We start from the raw sequence: 23,548 nt of genomic DNA, 5'->3' as shown, positions 1-23,548 counted from the left end.
TTTCTGAACTGGATTAGAATTATTCTTCTCCAAATATGGTCTTTCCTTTGTTCTTTCCCTTAGCCAAGACATTTTTTTTTTCATTTTTCTAAAGACTCAGATCATTCTGACTGTTTATGTTTTGATGGAAGGGCTGCTTGGAAAGAAAGGAGGTTCTTGGGCCAATGATCAGAGCATCTTAGACTAAGTCATCTATTCCAACTTTCTCATTTTACATTTGAGGCATGTAGAGGGCTGAAACGCTTGAGTCGTTGCACTGAGGTCGGTTCAAGCACTTAGGGCTAATTACTGATTGGACAATACTCTATGGGCATGTGCTTGGGGAATGGCCCTTCCCACTATCCTGTTCTGGCTTGATAATTAGTGTATACAGAAAATTGCAGGAGGGACTGGGGGTGGAGTAAGACTAGCCAGGGCACTTTGGCGCTGGATGAGGAAGAAGGAGGTCGCAAAGATTCTGCTTCTATCCCCTTCACTTCTACCCCTAAAGACCAAGAATAAAGACTAAGGATTTTTGCTTATCCTGACTCTGGTTGATTCTAAGGTATCTTGGGTGCTAACATGGTCATCACAGAGGCAATTAAGATTCAGAGTGGTGAAATGATTAGTCCAAGATCACACTAGGAGTAAATGTCAGGGCTGGGATTTGAACATAGATCCATCCTATTCTGCTTTAGTTCAAAATGAGGAAAGGAGGGGAAAAGTGATAACAAGAGTCACAGAAGACCAATTGTTAGCTTTACAATTCATCCATCGCTTGCCTTCTTTGCTTTTGTTTACAAGTAGACAAATACTAGGATTAATTCATGTGTTTCATGGTTGAAACTTTGGGTAGAACCATTGTCCACCAATTATAGTAGAAAGCATGGAATCTCGAACTGGGGGAGGGGCAGTTGTATTTAATCTTACCTCTGATACTGCCCAGCTGGGTGGTCAAGGATAAGTCATATCATCTCTTTAACACTTTTAAAGAAGTAGAATGGAATGGCATAATGGTGAGAAGGCTACCCTGGTTGTCAGGAAGAGTTTAGTTCAAGCCCTTTTCCAATACATACTACCTACCTTTATTATGTTATTGAATCTTATAGTATCCAATGTATTTTTTTTTGCTAAGGCAATTGGGGTTAAGTGACTTTCCCAAGATCACACAGCCACACAGCTAGAGAGTGTTAAGTGTCTGAGGTCAGATTTGAATTCAGGCCTTCCTGAATTCAGGGCTGGTGCTCTATTTACTGTGCCACCTAGCTGCCCTAAAGGTATTTTTTAAATTACCAAGTTACAAATAAATGGCTAACTGGTTCAGGAGCTTTTGCAACAGGAGTCCCATAAATATAGTAAGGTGTAGATAGAGACCAAAAAAAACTCTATGATAATATATATTTTTCCTACCTCATGGGAAAACCCCATCATATAAATGGGAATTATCATTACATAAATGGGAACGAATGCAATCATCCATTCTATTTCAATAAAAAAGAAATGAGATAAGTGGTCCTTGTCCTCAAAGAACTTATAGTCTAGTTAATAAGAAACTTGTAAGAAAAAAATAGAATCTGTTAGGATAGAAGAGGACTCAAAATATTTTTGCATTGGTCTCATTTTTTACTGGTCCTAAATTTATCCTGAAAATAGATTTCATTTATATCCCTATATTACAATTTTATTGTTAAATACATTGTTAATATAAAGTAAATGTAATAGAATTTATCAAACACTGTTTCAGGCATTGTTCAAAGAAATCAATCCAAAAGAAATACTCCTTAATCTTATGAAACTTACAGTTTCCTGGAGGTATATACAAACTTAAGTATAGATTAGAAAAATAGAGAGGTAAAGAGCACTACCAAATGAGAGGATCAAGATAAGTTTCAGAGAGTAGATAATATCTAAGATCTTTGAAGGAAAGCAAGGTTTGTAGTATGGACAAATGAGGAACAAATGCCGTATGTATTTGTGGAATAGCTTGACCAGATGTACAGAGGCAGGAAATAGAATATTAACTTCTCATGAGCTCAGGTAATGACTTCCATTTTTACTGGAATATAAAGAAGATGACAGGGAAGAAAATCGAATAACTTTGGCAAGGTAATGGAAGCTAAATTGTGCAAAGTGTTAAATAGTACCCCAAGGGTACTGTTTTATTGACTAATTTAAATTGTTCTATTAATTACAAGTTCTATGTGGTACAGAGTACAAAATTGTGAATCAGATGACAACAGCTCAAATCCTCTCTCTTCTACTTATTACTTAAATGACTTTGGACAAAACATCTATCCTCTCTGGGTGACCATTTCCCTATATATAAAAAGAAGACTTTGGACTATATTAAGGGCTTCCCAGCCTCTGGACCACAGACCACTGGGATGCTATAGAATTATTGTAGAGAGCTCCACAAATCCATTTATGAATCACAAAATAAGCAAATATTGAATTGGTTTAATCATCTCTGACTCTTCATGAGCCCATTTCAGATCTTCTTGGCAGAAATACCAGAGCAGTTTGCCATTTCCTTCTCCAGCTTATTTTAAAGATGAGGAACAGGATTAAGTGACATGCCCAGAGTCCTATAGCTTGCAAATGTTTCAGTCCAGATTTGAACTCAAGGAAAGGAAGGAGTCTTCCTGACTCCAGGTCAAGTGTTCTGTGCTATTTAGCTGCCCAATTAATAAATGCATTCATTTAAAAGCTCCAGTGCATAAAATGGTACCTTACACCCAGTAAACACTTGATCACTTATTGACTGGTTACTGAATTTATATTAGTTTTTGGTCATGATGATTGATACAGATGACAGGCAGAATGTGCTGAATAGAAAGATGATCTCAGATGTAGGAAATATCTGGATTCACACCCCATCTTTGACATATCCTGTCTATATGACCCTGGGCAAATCATTTAACATCTCATTGACCCAATTAACTCTCCAAGAATACAAGTTTCAGAGTATTTCCAAATCTGCTTTGATGAAGGGAATTGGTTCAGTGAGAAATCCCTACCTGAATGAAATCATAGATCTGGATGGCAGAAAAAATGAAGATTGAAGTAGACTGCCGGCACTATTTCTTCCAATTCTGATATTCTGTCATTCAGTGAAGGGCTGTTATAAAGAATCAGGCCTAGACATTTCCTAGTTTGACTCCAGAAGGCAAAAAAGGTACAATGAATGGGAATTTCAAAGTCAATTTTCATGACCTAAAAAAAAGGCAAAATTTCCTTGTAATAAGATTTGTGTCTAAGTATTAAATTCCCTTGTTTAAAGATATTCAAGGGAGAGGATAATGATTATGATATATGTTGTAAATAACACATATTCTTCAGATATGTTTTGAACTGGTTGATAGCCTCAGAAGTTTCTTTCCCATTCCAAGATTCTGTGAGTCTACAAAATCTCAGAAATTTATTCGGTGGTAGCATAATTCCAAAAGCAAGTAAAAATTATGTTACCTTACGATGCTTTTGAAGATTTTATCCAGAATCAAAATCAAATGGCAGAAATGGAGATTCAGAATTTTGTACAGAATCTCTCTTTGTATTCTGTTATATGTATAAAAAATATGTGGGGAGGAGAGATAAAGATACGTTTAAGTTCAAAATTGTAAAAAAAAAAAATCTAAATGATAAAAAAAGAATCACAGAGAAAACTTATTAAAATAAAACTTTTCCCCAAACATAAATGTCATATCCACTTATGTTCGCTATAATACCTTTTCTCACTCTTGGACAACGGAGTTGGTTTCCCTGAACATCATGTTGGTCTAGCTTGTTCCAAGTGAGATATTTGAAAGAAACTGATGGGAGCTAAAGGAAAAGGGAGAGAAAATTAAAAGAGAAATGAAATGATGGGATAATGACTGGAGATCTTGTTAACTGGGGGTTTTATTTGTAAAATGAATATGAAATGTTGACTTCTGCAATCCTAGAAATACCTAAGGATTAGCTCAAACCATCATCACAAGTTTTGAACTAGAAGAAATCTTAGAGATTGCTTAGTCTAATTCCTTAATTTTCCAGATGAGTCAATGACTGAATCCAGATGAATTTAGGCCTCTGCCGAGATTCATATAGTAGTTATCAAAGCTAGGATTGGAGATAAGTTTCTCTCACTCCAAATGCAAAGCTGTCTTCACTATGCTATGCCTATATGGTCTAACAACGTCCCTGAGTACATGAGGAGATAATTCATTAGACGGCCCTCTTACTCTAAAGATAGATTGCATGAAGTCCATCAAACTTAGAAATAAAAGGCTTGAATGTTGTTGTTGTACAGTTTTTAGTCCTGTCTGACTCTTCCTGATCCTATTTGGAGTTTTCTTGGCAGACATACTGGAGTGGTTTACCATGTCCTTCTCCAACTAACTTTACAGATAAAGGAACTGAGGCAAACAGGGTCACCAGGATCATACAAACAGTAAACATCTGAGGCCAGATTTGAACTCATGAATCATGAAGGTGATTCTTCCTGATTCAAGCCCAATGCTCCATCCACTATGCCCTTTCCTTTCATTAATCTTAAATTGAAATTTAGGATTTCCTTCATTTATGAATGCAAGACACCAAACATTATTCCAAGACAGGATCCATAGGCTTCACCAAAGGCATCCAGGACACAAATTAAATTAAGAACTTTTGCTCTGAAGAGACTCGATATGAAATCTACACCCCATAACCTCATCTATCCATTAGAGATATACATATTGCAATATATTTTATACAGCTACACCTGAGGGGAAAGAAGAAATTTGATAAGTTGAAAAATGTCAATTTCATACCTCTAGCTAGTACCTAGAAAGGCTAGCTTATTGAATACCTTCTATTTGGCCATTTTCAATCTTACCTCTGTCATCAATATTTTATCATGACCTTCATTGTGCCCGATAGATGTCAAGCTCTTCTTTTCAAAATGAGACAAGTCATCCATCCTCCCCGCCATCTTACACATATGTTAATAGGGAAGCTAGCTACAGAATGCCTAAGAAACAGAGTTGCTCCTGGATATTCTTATTAATAGAACCACAGAACTGGAAGGGACTTCAGAATCATGTATTCTAGCCCATTTCTGAAAATAAATCCCCTCCACAATAGACCTACCAAGTGGTAATTTAATTTAGCCTTTGCTTTAAGGACTCCAGAATAGTGGAAACCCACTGCTCCTTGGACAATTCAGTCTAATCTTGGAGAACTACAATTGGTAAGAAGTTGTATTTTGTTTAATTTTTCCCAATCCTATATTCATCCTCCTCCTGCCAAATTCTACCCTTTCTTCCTAATTCTGCTTTCAAAGAATAAACTTGGCTTTAAAATCCTGGTCTACCCACCAGCAAGCATAAGGACTTTCTGATTTGCTGCGAGTTAAGTGTTGTTACACTGTATTATTTAAAAATAAACTGAGATTGTTTCTAGTTGAGTGTTTTTTTGGAAGCCTCCTTTTTCTAACTGTTTTATGCTCTTGAGTTATTTTTCTACTCCTACACTAGGAGCAAAATTGCCTGGAAGGACAATCCCCCAGGACTAAAACACTCCATTGCCTTTTTATGTCTTCAGATGACATTATCATCATAAAAAATAAAACGGGGACAAATAAAAAACTGAAGTGACAGAAGGGAAGGAGGCTTAGCTAAGTGGAAATAACACTACACTGAGAGCATAAATGCCCCACTTCTGCCCCACTTACTAACCATATGACCTAGAAAAATCCAGAATGTAGTGGAAAGAGAAGTGGATGGCTAATAAAAAAATCCAAGTTTAAGTTCAACTTCCAGCAGTGATACCCTATGTAACCTGGGGAAGCTCCTCCTGTTGAGCTTTATTCATAATCCAGTTTTCTTTCCAAAGCCTTATGTCCCCCTCCATTGAGTGGTTTATTATCATTTCCACGATCAAATATAAAATCCTCTTTGGGATTCAAACTCCTTCACAACATGACCTCCTCCCACCTTTCCAATCTTCTTTTGTTCCTCTACCCCCTCTGATTTTTGCAATCCAGTGATACTGACCCAGAATGCCTCCTATCTCCAGACTCTGGGCATTTCCATTTGCTCCTTCCCATGCCTAGCAAAATCTTCCTCCTCATCTGAGTGGAAATCCCACCTATTCCCGATTCATCTTTTAGTGTCTGTGCTCTATTAATTATCTGCAATTTACCATGTATTTATCTTGTTTGTACATAGAGTGCCTGGCACATAGTAGGCACTTATTTTTTGATTGACCCGCTAGTTGTTTTCATTTTGTCTCCCCTATTAAACTGTAAAAGCCTTTTAGAGGAAGAAATGTCTCTTGCCTTTCTTCGATGCTCAATATATGCTTATTGCCTGGCTATACCATTCTGACTCTAAATTATCTCAAGTCCCTTGCAGCTCATTTATTGTGTACTATAGGTTTATATTTTAAAGGAATTTCCTGAAATCAGAGGACCAGCATTCAAATTTCACTGCTGATGTTTATGGTTTTTGTGATGTTGTTCACAAAGTTCCTTAATCTTCCTGAGCCTTTGTATCCTCATCTATTAAAAGATGGAGTTGGACTAGAAAGCTTTTAAGATGCATTTTAGCCCTAGATCTATGATGTCATATTCCTAGTTCACACAAAAAGGGGGTACCTTGGGTGATGAATGAATATATATATATATATATATATATATGTTTGTGTGTGTATGCGTATGTGTGTTGTGTGTGTATTTTTATTTAGGTTCCTCTGGCACTATGGATTTTTTTTGAGGGATAGAATGGGCCTAGAGTGGATACTACTTCCATCAAAGTGGCTCAGCAATTAAGGAGTTTAGGGTTTTAGACTTTTAAAAGCTTTGGAGCATGGATCAGAGCATAGAAACTTTAAGATGACTAGGAGTTAGAAGTAATTTTTGGGTCTATGGTTTACTTACTCCATGGTTGTCCCTCTAGTAACTAAAGGGTTAGGGTTAGGCTTTTGTGTAACATGAATTTTTAAAGTTTTGTAATAAATTTAGAATCTACTGCTGTTTGGGATGGGATTGGATAGGCTACTTGATTATAGAAATTAGAATGTTTTAGAATTAGGATCTTTGATGAGAGACTCAGACAAACTTAAGGATATACCATGGGCTGCGTTTATAATGGTATAAACCAAAATCTTGGGCATTATTATGTAGACTGTTGAGTAACAAAATGAAACAAATTTCCCAAAGACCTCTAAACAAATCTATTATGAGATTGAAGCCTTTATTACTTTATTTTTAAAAGAATTTTTCTTTTGAATTTTAGAAATAAAACAATCATCTCCATACCATGATAGAATGTTTTTAAAAAAATGTTCATGAAAGATGCTCCAAGTCATTATTAATCAGAGAAATGCAAATTAAGACAACTCTAAGATACCACTACACACCTGTCAGATTGGCTAAGATGACAGGAAAAAATAATGATGATTGTTGGAGGGGATGTGGGAAAACTGGGACATTGATGCATTGTTGGTGGAGTTGTGAACGAATCCAACCATTTTGGAGAGTAGTTTGGAACTATGCTCAAAAAGTTATCAAACTGTGCATACACTTTGATCCAGCAGTGTTACTACTGGGATTATATCCCAAAGAGATTATAAAGAAGGGAAAGGGATCTGTATGTGCACGAATGTTTGTGGCAGCCCTTTTTGTAGTGGCTAGAAACTGGAAACTGAATGGATGTCCATCAGTTGGAGAATGGCTGAATAAATTGTGGTATATGAATATTATGGAATATTACTGTTCTGTAAGAAATGACCAACAGGATGATTTCAGAAAGGCCTGGAGAGACTTACACGAACTGATGCTGAGTGAAATGAGCAGGACCAGGAGATCATTATATACTTCAACAACAATACTATATGATGACCAGTTCTGATGGACCAGGCCATCCTCAGCAACGAGATCAACCAAATCATTTCCAATGGAGCAGTAATGAACTGAACCAGCTATGCCCAGAAAAAGAACTCTGGGAGATGACTAAAAACCATTACATTAAATTCCCAATCCCTATATTTATGCACACCTGCATTTTTGATTTCCTTCACAAGCTAATTGTTCAATAATTCAGAGTCTGATTCTTTTTGTACAGCAAAATAACGTTTTGGTCATGTATACTTATTGTGTATCTAATTTATATTTTAATATATTTAACATCTACTGGTCATCCTGCCATCTAGGGGAGGGGGTGGGGGGGGGTAAGAGGTGAAAAATTGGAACAAGAGGTTTGGCAATTGTTAATGCTGTAAAGTTACCCATGTATATATCCTGTAAATAAAAGGCTATTAAAAAAAAATGTTCATGAAGCTACAAATCTATTACTTACAACATGCTATCCTTTTAAAATATATAATAAAATTTTCACGTAACTTTCTTTTTTTCCCCAAACCTAGAGATGGTTACTATTAAACATAGATATGTAGATATACATATATATGTATAACACACATATACGTGTGTATATGTATATATACATATATAGCTATATGTATGTGTGTGTATGTATATACAGAAGTAAAACCATTCTACATAGGCTTTCATTTATAGTTTTTTCCTTTGGATGCAAATAACATCCTCCTTTACATGTTCTTTGTAATTAATTTGTATATTTATAATAGTCAAAATTACTTCATTATTAAATGTTTTTCTTAAAGTCTTCATTTTTGGACTGGTACGATTCTATCTTGTAGGCACAGTCTTTGAAATATTGAACTGTATGATATTGTGTAGATAAAAGTTCATCTTGTTGACTAACTTTTCACATTTCCTTCAGCTGCTCTGAATCCATGTAAGGAGAAGCTGATACCAATATTATCTTCTTTCAGAGGAAGGTGATATTATTACCTTTAAACTTTTTGCATGTTATGGAAGGGAGTCAGGCTAAGTTCTGAGATCATTAGCTGACTTAACACCAAGGAAATAGAGGTGTGAATCTTCAGCAACAATATGGAATCCAAGAGAAAGACTAAACATGACAGCCTAATTAACTCTACCATGTTTAATTAACTCTGAACATATCAAATTGTCTCTGCTCAACCTTTTTACCATCCCTAGAATGGAATTCCAAGTTGTTCAAAAGAAAAGGCATGAATGTAATGAAATATTAGACAGATATAAACTGTGAAAAGGATTGTTTCTGGTCATGTTTAGGCTATTCCATATTTTATATGTTGATTTTTCTAAAGAAAAAGATTTTGTTCAGATTGTGAACATACATTTTTATTAGTCCTATTCATTTTTTTCCTCTTCATAGAACCTGTTGTTCATTATATAGATCTATAGAAAAGGGATCCTTTGTCAAGTATAGATTATACCGTATGACCAATAAATGTTTTTCCAACTTTCAGCCCAAAGTCTCCAATAAATCCAGTCCCTCTCAGAGCAATCCAGTACAGCTCCAAATTTTAAGAAGTTTTTTCCTGGCCTCTTTGAGACTCTCACCTAGTACACTCAGTCCTGTCCTCTGGGGTCAAGCTGAAATCTCTTCCTTGGGTTCTTAATCTTTTGGAGATTTTGGATGCCTTCATGAGCCCATGGAATGCTTCTCAAAACAATGCATTTAAATGCATAAGATAAATACATAACTTAGAAAAAACAAAGATAATAAAACAAAAGCACCAAAATATGTTTTTTTTTTATTTTTCTTTATCTTATTTTTGAAGGCAAGTGATCTGCTCAGGGTCACACAGCTAGTGTTTGAGGCTGGATTTGAATTCAGATGCTCCTGACTTCAAGGCTACTGTTTTATCAACTGTGCCATCTAGCTGTCTCCAAAAAATGGTGGGTTTTTCTTTTAAGTTTACAGACTCCAGGTTAAAGATCTCTGGTCCAATCCTTATTTTGAGTGACAGACCTTCAAATTTCTTAAAATCATCCTGTTCCTTATTTTTTTTCCATCCCCCTCCATCACTCCCAGTATCTTTTAGAAACCAAGTGGCTTAGTAGATAATGTGACAAATCTGGAGTCAGGAAGATGTAAGTCCAAATTTGTCTCATACACTAGCTATATGACAAGTCACTTAAACTCTATCTTTGTTTCTCCTCTGTAAAATGAAAATAATCATAGCTCTTTTTTTCCTAGTGTTATTGTAAGGATCAAATGATTATAATAATTACAAAACGCTTAGCACTGAGACTGGCCAAAAAAAAAAAAAAGTGCAACTAAATGTAAATTATTATCACTATTATTCTTCTGGCTAATTATCTCCAGGTTTTTTTTTTAAATTTTTCAGAGAGTTATTAATTCCATAAAATAAGGCAAATAAACTAGAAATTGAATTTCAAGGTCTATTCTAACTTTACATCTAAGCTCCTATATAACATGGACTCATTCTCATTGCCCCTTTCTTGACCCTCTTCAGCTTCAATATCCTTCCTTAAGTCTGGTCTATACTACCGCCCATGATATTCCAACTGTGTCATGATCACAGTAGAGTTCCATGGGATCATCATCTGTTGGTTTCTGTTTACTATATGATTTTCCTAATATTGCCCAAGATCACATTAGATACTGTTTTTAATCACCTCGACCCATAGTGACTTTGTAGTTTACTAAACTCTTCAGATATTTTCCACTAAACTTACTCCACTAAAGTCCCTCAATATTTTTTGAAATACCTGATAATTAGTCATTTCCACTGGATGTTAGATTTGTGAAAGTGATTTTTTAATCCTATATGGATGATTTCATATTCAATCCTATTTTAAATTCCATCTTATTTCATTTGATCTGCTGCTTAGGCCTGTCAAGACATATTTTTGGATCCTGATGCTGTCATCCAAGTATGTACTATCCTTCTCAGCTTTGTGTCTTCTGAAAACTTGATAAGTATGCCAGTTTTGATTGCTCCACAACCATGCTACAGGCAAGGATTAATTAGCATCAATAGAATATAAGGTGGACTACCTTGAAAGCATCCTGGGATAATACCCTTACCTGTGCCCTCTACTTTTCTTCCTTCTCTACTACTCTACAGTCCAGATGATGATTCTGTTCTACACACACACACACACACACACACACAAACACACACACACACACCATAATAGATTTTCCTTTCCTTTTCCCCAAACTCTGTCCTTGAAGAAGAGATTGCAGGTTTGTTTGAAATTCTGTTGAAAGCATTGAAAACTTTTGAAAAAGAAGCAAGGTTTATAAGGAACTTTAAAGGAGAGAAGGTCAATCAAAGATATTTACCGGCGAAGAGATGCCTGAGTCAGAATATGGATGCAAACTTCCTCTGTTTCTACATAAAGTGGGCCAAGTATTTGTTTCACTCAGCTCAGAGTAGTAGGATGAACTGGATTTGCAAATGTCCCGACTGCTTCTGTTCAGACCTGAGGAGCTGAGTGGGAGAATGATTAAAATATAGGATATATTCCTTTCCAAGTATTCTTCTGTGGTCTATTTTATATATATGCATATATATATGTATGTATGTATACACACACACAAATATATACCTATATTCCACTATTTTAAAAAAGTCTCATCATGGTAACAAAATTTCAAAAGCTAATTTGGACTGTCTACACATGGAAATTCCTGGAGAGTGACTCAATTTTCTATGAGCATGCTTGCTCATTTCTCAGTGCCTACATTAGTTCTATTCTAAAGCACATTATCAAGGTCAATAGCAACAATTACTCTTCATGTCTTCTTGGAATGCCTGACTTCCTTCAACAGCTCCAATGATCCCTTCTACAAGAGATCCCTCTTCATCCCATCAGCTACTACTGCCTTTTCCTTTAAGGTTACATTTCTTTAATATGTATCTGATAAATACTCAAGTCTTGTCTCATTTTAGAATGTAAGCTCTTTGAAAGCAGGACCTTCTTTTGCTTTTTGTTTATATCTTTAGGGCTTCATATAGTACAATGTACCAAACAAGTATTCTATAAACATTTACTTGATTGAATAAATTTAAACTTTCCATATGTTTTGCAAATTACCATCTCCCTGATTGGACACTAAAAGACATCACATTTAGCATTTGAGTTTTTTTAAGGGGGGAAGGGACAAAATAGACTTGTACTTTTATTGATATAAAACAATTCCATTATGAAAACTCCATTCTTGAGGCAGATCAGTAACTCACTTATAATATTAGAGAGATGCCTAGGGTATTGAGGGATGAAATGAAATGATCACACAAAAAGGCAGTTGTTCCCGACTCTAAATCTGGCCCTCTGTTCACTGTCTCATGCTATTTCTCACCTTCTTAATGGTAGCAAGGAATTCATCCCAAGAATTGGGTCAGCCTTCCCCCTCCGAGACTATAACAGCAGGTCTGACATTCTACTTTTGAGTGATATAAATGGATTTAAATGGATAGAGTATTCTGTCAGTACAGCCTACATTTGAATTCCTACACTGAAATTAACTATAGAGCCATGTGCAAGATCCTGGAGGCCTCCACATCCCCATTTCTCAGATTACTTTCTAGTATCTACTTCACTCACAGGGGCGTTATCAGTCAATCAGGTACAAGAATTTATTAAGGGTTTACTATGTGTTGGAAACTGCAAAGCCAAATCTTGGGATAAAAAGAAAGCAATGGGGGAAAAAATGGTCCTCAAGGTGGTCACATTCTAATGGGTGAGAAAACATGTAAATAAATAACTGGGTACATAGAAGATGTTGTAGACTCATTTCAGAGGGTAAGGAACTGGATGAATCAAGAAAAAATCATCTGAAGAACCTAAATGAGGTCATGTATATAATGCATTTTTTAAATGGAAAGAGCTAAATGGAAATCACCATCATTATAATTAGGTCATTCCTATTTCCCTCCCCCAACCTCAAACTGAAACAAGAGTCCAGTAGGCTGCATAGATATACAGGATATCTCAAAAGTCTCAGTGTGGAAACCACTGTATTCTGTATTCTGCAGAAATCAAGCATGATATTGTTTATGTTTTACAAAATTGAGAAATGAAGGGAGAAAAAAGACTGGCATGGGAGGAAAAATAAGGAGAGGGTGGGAGAAGAGAGAGAATTGTTCCTTAGCCCATCCAAACCACTTTGCCTCCTCTTCTACTTATTAAAAATCCTACTTACATTACAGTAAATACATTACATTAAATTACTAAATTAAATTTAAAATTATATAAAAATATGCCCCAATTCTGTGTACTCCTATTTCAATTTATTGAACTTGCTATTCATATCCTTTATCTTCAGTTTAAGGGCCTTTCTTGATAATCTAGTCTTTGTTTGCAATTATTTGTTTCTCTTCCTTTTGTTGTTATTTATTATTCTAATTGAAATATTTAAGATGCAGTGCATAAAAATGATATTCTTTCAAGCTAAGGAGTACTATATAAACAATTTCCCTAGATTTTTTATCATTAGTCCTATTGACCAAGGTTTGTTTTGTTTTTTTTTTTCTTCAAAACTAAGAGTCTTAAAAGAAGGTAACATTTCTTTTGTATTAAAGCCAATAAAAATCTGCCTTCCTAGAGATCTTATGGGTATATCCAAAGGACATTTTTTCACTCACTCACTAGAATACAAAAAAGCAATCATAGCCCTGAAAATTGTTGAAATCTCCTTTTAAAAAAGTAGAAACAAGTTTAGCACTGTTAGCAGGAAGGTAGTTGTACTTTAAAATGCCATAAAACAGTCAAGCCTATGTTCTTAATCCTTCCAAAGCTGCAGTACAATAGATATCTCAAGCAGAGCAAGACTCTCCATATAGGGCAAAGAGATCTCAATCACTATCATCTACTTTGACAGCTCTGATTTCTTTCAAGTGTGATTTTAGGAAAATGTTCATCATCATTCTTTGGATACTTAGACAATTAGATAAGGATTCTTCTGTTGCATATAAAATATTAGCATTTTAAATATGCAATTAAAAGAACAACATTCAGTTGTTTAAACCCTAAGTTATTTGACAGATGAAAAGTTTTTTTTTTTTTCCTTAATGTCATCTTGTCTAAGATTTAAAGTCTAAGTCAGCCCCAAAAGTTGGAAAAACTGAGTCAAGAGAGAATGAAGTAAAATTCCTGGTTCTCTCATTTTATAGACAAGGAAGAAAAGGTTATCCAGGAACAAACAGGAGATACATTTCAGAAGGTCCATTTGAATCCAGGTCCTCTGACTTGAGTCAGAGTGTTCCATTGTACCCTACTAGATTAATTTGTTTTATAGTGGACAGTTTATGAACTATCTGGTTCAAAATTTAAAAATTGAAAAGTTTTGAGTATTATTTTTGAAATTATTTAAAAATAGTGCCCTCTTCTGGTTAATTAATAATAATAACTCAATTTGGAAATTAAAAAAAAATACAGCCCTTCTTTGGGGTAGGCAGTGGCAATATGATTGTCCTGATTTTACAGAGTGGAAATGGTGATGGGATGGGGATGGGTGGGGAGACTTGCAATTTGTCTAGGGTCACACAGCTCATAAACTGTCAGGTAGAATATAAATTCTTTGAAGGGGGTGGACTCTAAAGATTCCCCTTTTGTGTGCATGTGTGTGTGTGTGTAATAGGCAATTGATCAATTGATCAATGCTTGTGGATTGATTGATTTGAAAGGATTCGAATTTAAGTCTCATGACTCTGAATTTAGACACCAGACTCTGTCTCAGTAGAGGAGAAGGAAGAACAATTTTAAATTTTAGCGATTGAAGATCTCACAGTACCTTGGCTATGATTCTGAACCTCAGTAATCAACAAGTCTGTCAGTCACAGGCTCATGGATCTGAGGCTGGAAGTGATCTCCTTATCCAACTTTCTCATTTTACAGTTGAAGGAACTGAAGTCCAACAACATTAAATTACTTTGTATAGTGTAGGAAACGTGATATCAAAAACAGAATTTGAACCCAGTTCCTCTTTGTTGTAGCCAAAAAAACCCAAAAAACCAACCAACCAACCAATCACTGTTTATTGTATCAGATTCCAGGACTAATTTCTCCTGTACCATAATATGATCTTGTGTTTCCTGTAATTTTTGGTCAAATATATAATGATAAATTTCAGGAACATCTGACCAAAAATTTAAAACTAGAAAGGACTTCAGGAGCCATCTAGTTCAATTTGCTCATTATACATATGATAAAACTAAATCCCATAGGAGTTAAATGACTTGCCCAACACCACACAGTGGCAGAATCAAGACTTTTGAATGCTCATTTTTTGACTCCAAATTCAGCACCTTTCCATTATTTTACACTGTCTCTCCCCAGCTAGTTAGCTATATAATATTATTTGAGAAAGCTTATACTTATATGCCTACCTCACCATAGGATTACTTCCTAAATTTGCACTTTCACATATGGTTAAAGTCCCTTTAGGGGAACTAGATGGCTCCTGCTTCTGAGACAACACTTCCCCTAAACCAGTACACACTCTTGTCTTGTACATTTATCATCCTTGAGGAGAATAGACTCAAACTTAAAGTATCAAGGAAGTCAGGAAAAATAGGGAGACGGGTAGAGCCAATGGGTAACACAAAACTTTTGTCCCTGAGAGTCCTTTTCTTCTGAGGAATTCTCATGAAGCTCACTGTATGCTGGGCTCTGAAGAACAATTTCTTTCTGGAATCCATAGGTAGTAATTATTTCTGTCATGAGAGGTCACAATTCCTGAAGTTGATCCCATCTTGACCAAGTGTTTCTTCCCACCCACTCAAAAGTGCTTTCCCTTTCATTGGCCATTATTGTTCAATGGGGAATGACATAGAACTAGGAAGTGAGGAAACATCTACCAATTAATGAATGGCTGAATAAATGCATTTTATATTAATATAATGGAATACAATAGTATTGTGATATATGAAAAAAAAGAGAGGCCATTTCTGAGAAACCTGGAAAAAATGACATGGACTGATCAATAGAGAGCAAAACAATGACATTTATACTATAACATCAAGTTGGGAAAAAAGAACAAATTTGGAAAGACTTAAAAACTCATACAAGGCAATCATGATTCCACACACCAGTGATGCAGAACGCGAGCTATGTCTCAACAGAGAGGTGATTAACATATAAGTAGAATGGAAGGACATTTTTGGACCATGGGAACTGGTTATGCTTGACTAAGTTTATATGTTACAAGGATCTAGGTTTTTTTTTCCAGTAGGGAGAAGAGATCGGAGGAAAAATAAATAAATGTTTAATAATTTAAAAAATAAAATGAATTTTTAAAAAGTCACCTATCACCTGATTTTATGTATGAGGAAACTGAGAACCAGAGGGGAAATGTCTCGCTTGAGGTCTCACAAGGAGAAAGTGATGGAGCTGTGATTTGAACCTGTGTCTTCTGATGCCATCATGAGTATAAACTTTGAATGAATATCAGTCAAATCATAACTTTAGGGTCTTAAGGTTTTTTATAGGCTACATAATTCATTCTCTTCATTTTTTTCTATGTGGAAAATGAAGCAGTAAATAATTTTCATATGTTGGAATAATGTTCCAATTAAGAACTGCCCATTTTTGAAAACCCACAAAAAGAAACCATTTTTAGAGCCAGATTTCCAGAGCTTAACTAGTACATAGATGAAGTCCTTTTAAATCTTTTTGCTTCCAGTAAACAAATGGGTATCATAAATTAACAATCTAAACCATTATGAAGTTGGAATTAATTTTTTATTGCTTTAATATAAACCTGCCATAGAAAAAGTGCTCATATAAAGCTGGCCATAAGTACAAGAGAAAATCAATTACACCTTCTTAGGGAATGGCACTATCTGAACAGGACTTCTTTTGATTTCTTTAAAAGGGTAATGGAACAGGTAAAGAAGGCAACAGGTGAATCAAGACCACTATCGTGGGATGAAAAACAATAATAACAAAGTGATCCAGTTAGAATGGTGTTGTCTTTGCAAGCATTAAGCCTCCCCAGTTCTCTTTGACATTTGTTGTTGTGTATTTTATCACAATGCCAGCTTGGTGATCGTGTAAGGCTATAACATTAGAGAAACAAGCAGGAACAGATGCCCTAATTTCTGGTACACGGCCTCCAGACACAACGGAGGAGTCTACCAAGGACCAGGACCTGATTTGAATCAAACAATCAATCCACAAACATTTATTAAGTGCTTCCTATACCATGCACAAGGGATTGAAATACAATAAACAAAGTATTTCCTACTCTCAAAGAACTCACATTGCAATTGTTGAAGGCACAAAAGGCTGTCAAAAAAGATATTGATAATTCTATGAGTCATTTTCAAAACTTTGGTTTCCTGACCTTTGAAAATTGATGAAAAGAGGTAGCAAGTCAAAGTGGAGAATTGGGAATACACTCATACATAGATGTATATGTGTGTGTTACAATATATATGTGTGTGTGTGTGTGTGTGTGTGTGTGTGTGTATATATATATATATATATATATATATATATATATATATATGTATATGTTTCAGTATGTGTGTGTGTGTGTGTGTATGAGAGGATTTTCCTGACTAGAAGTTCCTTATATCAATGAAATGACAGGTCCATGCAAAAAAAAATGTTTAAATAAACATGATGGGTTAACTGAAATTCTAGTTTCATGCAAGGGATCTTTCTCTAAGACTCAGGAAAAACTGCTAAGGATCTGAGACTGTTGAATTTTGCCACACTTATGTGTCTTTGATTCAAAATTATAAAATTTTTACAGTTTAAATTCAATTCCTTGTTTTGACTTTGCCAATTACTACTTTGAAGCCAGAGGATTTAGGTGCAAGCCTCAATTCTTCTGTTTGCTACTTGATCGATCTTGGGAAAATAATTGAACTCCTCTGGAACTCAAGTTTTTGTGTCTGTAAAATGGGGGAGAGGACTTTTACCTCTAAATTTACCTAATATTTAACAACTAATTTATATGTCCACTTCTTCATGTATTTAAAATGGGGAGAGGAAAAAGGCTAATGAGATAAATGGGAATAATCTGAATTCTTGAAAATGGACAGCATAGATGATAAAAAAAGGACCTTAGAAGTCATCTAGTTCAAACTCTCCTTTTACAAATGAGACCGTTGACACCCAGAGAGATTGTTATCTGCCTATGTCAAATCCATAGGGAAGGATTTGAACAAAGATGGGGCTCTTTCCACTGCATCATGCAATCACATGACTTTGATTTTATGTACCAGTCTATGTGCCCCCTAAACCACAAATCCAGGGCACTAGAAAAATAGAGGAGCTCCCCTGAAAAAGCAGAAGGAAAGCCCCCAAAGCTCCATAGATGCCAAAATGTAGTATAGGTAGAAAGAACCCCCAAGTTGCTACAAGTATGCAATGACAAACCAAACTGGTCCCAGTGACTACAATCTGCACCAGTGAGTTCTGTTCAGAAACATCCCAGGATGACTTGCAACACACACACATACAGCAGTGTGGGCTTGGGAGATTTTTAAACCTTCAGGCCAATTTCCTGCTCCCTGGTTGGGTCTCAGCTTTGAAAATTCAACACTAAGAGTTTCAATGTGCTATTGAAATGGTAATGTAGACACTAAAGGGATAATATATCCTGGGAATAGTTGTTGTGAACAAAGATAAAGGCCCAAATGAAATTGACTTAATATTCGGAATTCAGAATAGATGAAGCACTTGACTCCTAATAGGCTGAAAAGGCACTAACTCTGAGGAACCCAGTTCCTTGATAATTGACCAGAAAATAAAATTAAATAGATATTATAAGAAAGATGTTTTTGTATCAGTTTGAAAGTCAGAAAAACAATTCCTTTGGTAATCCTGATAATTTTGCTTTCATTTGGTAATCCTGATAATTTTGCTTTCATTTGGTAATCCTGATAATTTTGCTTTCATTTGGTAATCCTGATAATTTTGCTTCCAGCTTTCTTGTGTAAACATTTTTTAAAATATAGCATATTAAGTGTCCTAAGGTGAAAATGAAAGAGTGGTGCTGTCTGTAGTATGCCAAGGAGCCAAGGGATCAACATTCAGAATGAGGAGACAGTGCAGGGAATGTTTACAGGAGCTACAAAGCTGCAGGGGAGGTATGCTCCCTGGGAGAAGCTGCTACATCCACCTAGATTTTGTCAACATTGCTTTTTCCAGTTTTATTTCTTTAAGAGAGATCAAGAGGAAAGAAGAGGGAGGGAGGGAAAGAAAGAAAGAAAGAAGGAAGAGAGGAAAGAAGGAAAGAAGGCAAAGAAGGAGAAGGGGACTGTAAAGAGGAAGGAAGGAAGGAAGGAAGGAAGGAAGGAAGGAAGGAAGGAAGGAAGGAAGGAAAGAAGGAAGGAAGGAAAGAAGGAAGGAAAGTAAAGAAGGAGAGGGGGAACAAAGGGAGAAAGGAAAGAGGAAGGAAGGAATGAATGAAGATAGAGAGGAAGAAAGGGAAGGACAGAGGATGAAAAAGAAGATGGAAGGAACAAAAGGAAGGAAGGAAAGCAGGTAGACAAGGAGGGAGAGAGGAAGAGGGAGAAGGAAGAAAAGGAGGAAGGGAGGAGGAGGGAAGGAGGGGGTGGAGGAAAAAGAAGGAGGAAGGAAGGAAAGAAGAGAGAGAGGGAGAAAGGGAGGGAGAAAAGGAAGAAGGGGGTAAGTGAGGGAGTAAGGGAGGGAGTAAGTGAGAGAGGGAGAGAGGGAGGAAACAGGTAGACAAAGAAGAGAGGAAGAGAGGGAAGGAAGAGAGAAAGGAAGGGAGGAAGAAGGCAAATTTCAGAACCAATGTTCATTTTCTGAGAATGTCCTGACACCTCTTGAGAAAACTGGGAGAGGGACATTTTAGAGGTCCTGCAAAACCAAAATCATTGTCTCAGCTTCACCTTAAGCCTCCTCTTAACCCTCACTCCTCCAAAGGGGGAAAAAAATCATATTTTATCTTCTATATAGTGAATGCTGTTAAATTGATGAAATAAAAAGTATATACATACTTTCATGGACTATTGTTATTTTAAAAAAAGGGCTGTTATAATAATAGTACCTATGTGAGGGGAGAGCATAATAATGTAATAGGAAAAGCATTGTCAGGGAAGTTAGTACAAAGATTAAAGTTACTTTTATCATTTTGTCGCCTACCTTTCAGACATGTCTTGTTGCTGCATAGAGTTCACTGGACTGCCATAGGATTACTTTCCTGAAAGTGTCTTCTATCATCTTTCCATGAGGCAATTTAAAAGCTGTCTACCAAGAATGTGTAGATTTTTCACTAAAAGGAATGCCTCAGACAAGCATTGTGAGGGACCAAGCAAAAGAGGTAACCGGAAACTGTTGGTTCCTTAGCAACATGGTGTGCCTTGAAGAGGTATTGTTATCAGTCCCTTAAAGATCCTCCAGGGAATTAATCTAATAAGAAACAGTCTTTTCTAGGATTGTTTATAACTGAATCTGACTAAAATGAGAATGGAACCTCTGCTGGACCTAAGATTGTTCCTTTAGCTTGATGGAGGGCATTCTCTTATTCAGTTCTGTATCTTGAATGTTCCCTTTCACCTCTGTTTTATTGAAGGTAAAACTTGGGCACCATCCTTGCACAGTGTTTAGTTTCATCCTCTTCTTCTGAAGTTTCCAGCCTCTTACTGGAAAATTGGCCCTAGTGCTATGCAAACACAACAAACCAGTATCTTCCAAATGAAGGAATCGCACCATCCAAACATTACATTTTTTTTCCTCAAGAAAAAGTGAATTAAAAAAAAATTAATTGTGTTCTACTTTTAGGAGGATAAAGGACAGATATTCAATAATAGTATTCATTCATTGATTCCACTCTGGCATGGCTCCAGGGTCTATTCATCTTTTTAGTTTCACTGAAATTGAAAATACTGGAAATTTCACTGTATATGCCTTATTATTCAAGGTCCAGGAGAAATTCGTTTGAACTTTTCAAAATAGTGTTTTACTGATGTCTTTTATTTTTATAAACATAGTCATTTCCAGTTAAGTCCACTTCCATTAAATTAAAAAAAAAACTTCCCTTATAAGAAAGAGAACCAGCTAAGTAATAGCAAATAATACAAAGACTACATCAGACAGCATTTGCACATTTCCATAGCCACACTTTATCTCTTCAAGATGCTTTCTGTTCTTTATTTGCCAAGGCCAAATCTGGCTATTACAATTACTCAGTCTCCTACTCTATTTTAACACTTCTGTCATTTACATTGTTGTAGCACTGTATATAGTTTCTCTGGTTCTTTACTCTTTAACTCTTTCATAAAGTTTTATAGAGTTTCATTCTCTTCTGTGTGGAATAAAGAGATAAGGTGAATAACTTATAGGAATGTGTGTGAATTCTTTTTCTGTATTTTATTTTCATTATTTCTCTGTTTCCTCTATAATCTGTATAATATGTACAGGCCCATATTTACTTGAGCCTTGGCCAGCTATAAACATTTACTTAACCTGAGCTGATGACATTTATCAGTATTTGACATTTATCAATATTTAGTCTATTAGCTTGACCACTATCTGCTTAATTATCTGAAGCCTAAAAGCCTGGTTTTCTTTTTCCTAGAAATCAGGTGATTTTGGGGAAACAGAAACCTTCCATTCCAATCTCTCCAAATAGCAACAACCAATTAGATGCTTCCCCCTCCCCTTCTCAATGCTCTCTTACTTGTGATGTAATCTCTTCTATAAAAGCTGTGTATCTTTACTACTTCTTTAGCTCTCCTACACAAGCTTTCTCTTTCCCTTATCTCATGATAGAACGTCTCATCCTCCGGAGGTTTAATAAACAACCTTTCTGCTTTCTATTTTGATTGATCTCTGAGTAGTCATTTTGGGTAAGGATCTTCTACATCCCACAAACTTCCAATGTTTCTTTGAATCCTTCATAGTTCTCAATTCCTAGAAATCATTAATATTCTATTATATTCATATGCCATAATATGTCCAGCTATTTCCCAAATGAGGAATACCTTTTTTTGTTTGTTTTTGCTATCACAAAAAAAGAAATATTTCCAATATGTTAGACTTTTCTGTGTTTCACTTTGTTGGTGGATATACCCAGTTGTGAGATCACTGGATCAAAAGCTATGGATAGCTTACTTACTTTTCTTGAAAAATTTCATTTTTTTCTCCAGAATGGTAGGACCAGTTTAGACCCATGTGTTAGGTTGGTAAAGAAAATGTGTGTTAGTTCAAGAATGCAAGAACATGGGTCCAAAACATTTCTCTATTACTGACTACCTATGTGATATTGGACAAGTCATTTAGATTCTCCAGGTCTCAGATTTTCATCTGTAAAATGAAAGGGCTAGATGAGAGAGTCTTTGAGCTCTTAATCCAATTCCTCTAAAAGTGACTATGTCTTTTGTCATCTTCACCAGTCCATTGGTCATGAGGTAGAATTTCAGGGTTTGTTTGATGCACATATCTCTTACTATAAGTGATTTGGAGGGCGTGATCTTTCCTATATTTGTGGATGGGAGCTGTAATATAATTATATTTGTGATATCATAATCTTTGATTGATTTAAATGGATTAATGAGCAACATAATAGGTAAGTCACTTCACTTCACCAAAATTTTTGGTTCAAAACTGGATTTTTGGTATCCAGTAGAAAAGAAAATACAGATTCTTTTCTCTTTCCAAAACAAAGTGGAAGTTCCATTTTTGATAAAAGTCCTGCAAACTAACAAATGTACTTGTTAACAAAAGTCTGACAAAGCTCCAACATTATGGCTGTCAGCAGTTCCATTACAACACCCAATTCCCTAGAATTTGTACAATGCCTATAAAATATGCTCCAGGCTGAAACAGAGGATGCGAGATTTCTGCCTCAAATTAGATTTTCCCCCAAATTTAATAAATATCCATAAATAGATTCAATTCCTCTGAGTCATCAAATATTTAAAAAATAAAATACATCTCAAATTCCCTCCATGAAAATCCTTTTCACAGGTCTCTCATGTGGTATAGAGGTGACTTTGAATTCTTGAAAGTTCTATCAATAGGATGAAGGCCCTACCATATCCTACCCAAAAGACCCTGAGAAGAGAGAGGCTAGTCATCCCCTTGTGAAGGGAGTCACATGTGACTCTATGTATGAGGGGGGAATTGCTCTTTGCTCTAACCAAGTCCATGATGATCTTGTTCATTACTGAAGGTAGTTGCAAAAAAAATCCATTTTCATGAGGGTTCAGGGGAAGGTGTGCAGAAGATTATTTAACCTGTAGAAAAAATGGAAAAGCTTAACAGTGATATATTAAGGGCCGATCCTACACATGGGTGAAATAATTGTTTATCATTATGATCTGAAAGAGATTGAAATATTTCCTCCTGACCTTCTTGACTCACCATCTGCCAGTGTCTTAAATTCCAAACATGAGTCATGCTTTTGTTTAAGGAAGCATAAATTCAGTCCAATTCAATAACTGTTAGGTTTCATTTTTTAACATTTTTTTTTCAATTTTCAATTAACAAGAAATGATTCTCTCTCCTTTCTTCCTTCATCTTGCTGAGAGAAAAAGAAAAAACATTTATAGCAAATATACATTGATAACAATAAAAAAAGCAATAGCAGCTAGCATTTGTATAATATCTATTATGTATCAGGCACATGCTAAGTGCTTTACAACTGTCTCATTTGATACTCACAACCACCTTGGGAGATTGATATTGTCCTCATTTTATAATTGAAGAAACTGAGACAGAGATTAAGTGACTTGCCCA

At 35.6% G+C, this 23,548-nt stretch overlaps 1 pseudogene; it reads right to left on the bottom strand.

Annotated features, from left to right (window-relative positions):
• The window catches only part of LOC111720093, an 81,345-nt pseudogene extending 61,368 nt beyond the window's left edge, over positions 1 to 19,977 (bottom strand).
• Positions 19,978 to 23,548: the final 3,571 nt, after the last annotated feature.

Source organism: Sarcophilus harrisii, chromosome 3, assembly GCF_902635505.1.
Source record: "Sarcophilus harrisii chromosome 3, mSarHar1.11, whole genome shotgun sequence".
Taxonomy (NCBI): domain Eukaryota; kingdom Metazoa; phylum Chordata; class Mammalia; order Dasyuromorphia; family Dasyuridae; genus Sarcophilus; species Sarcophilus harrisii.
This window is presented reverse-complemented; position numbering and strand designations above follow the sequence as displayed.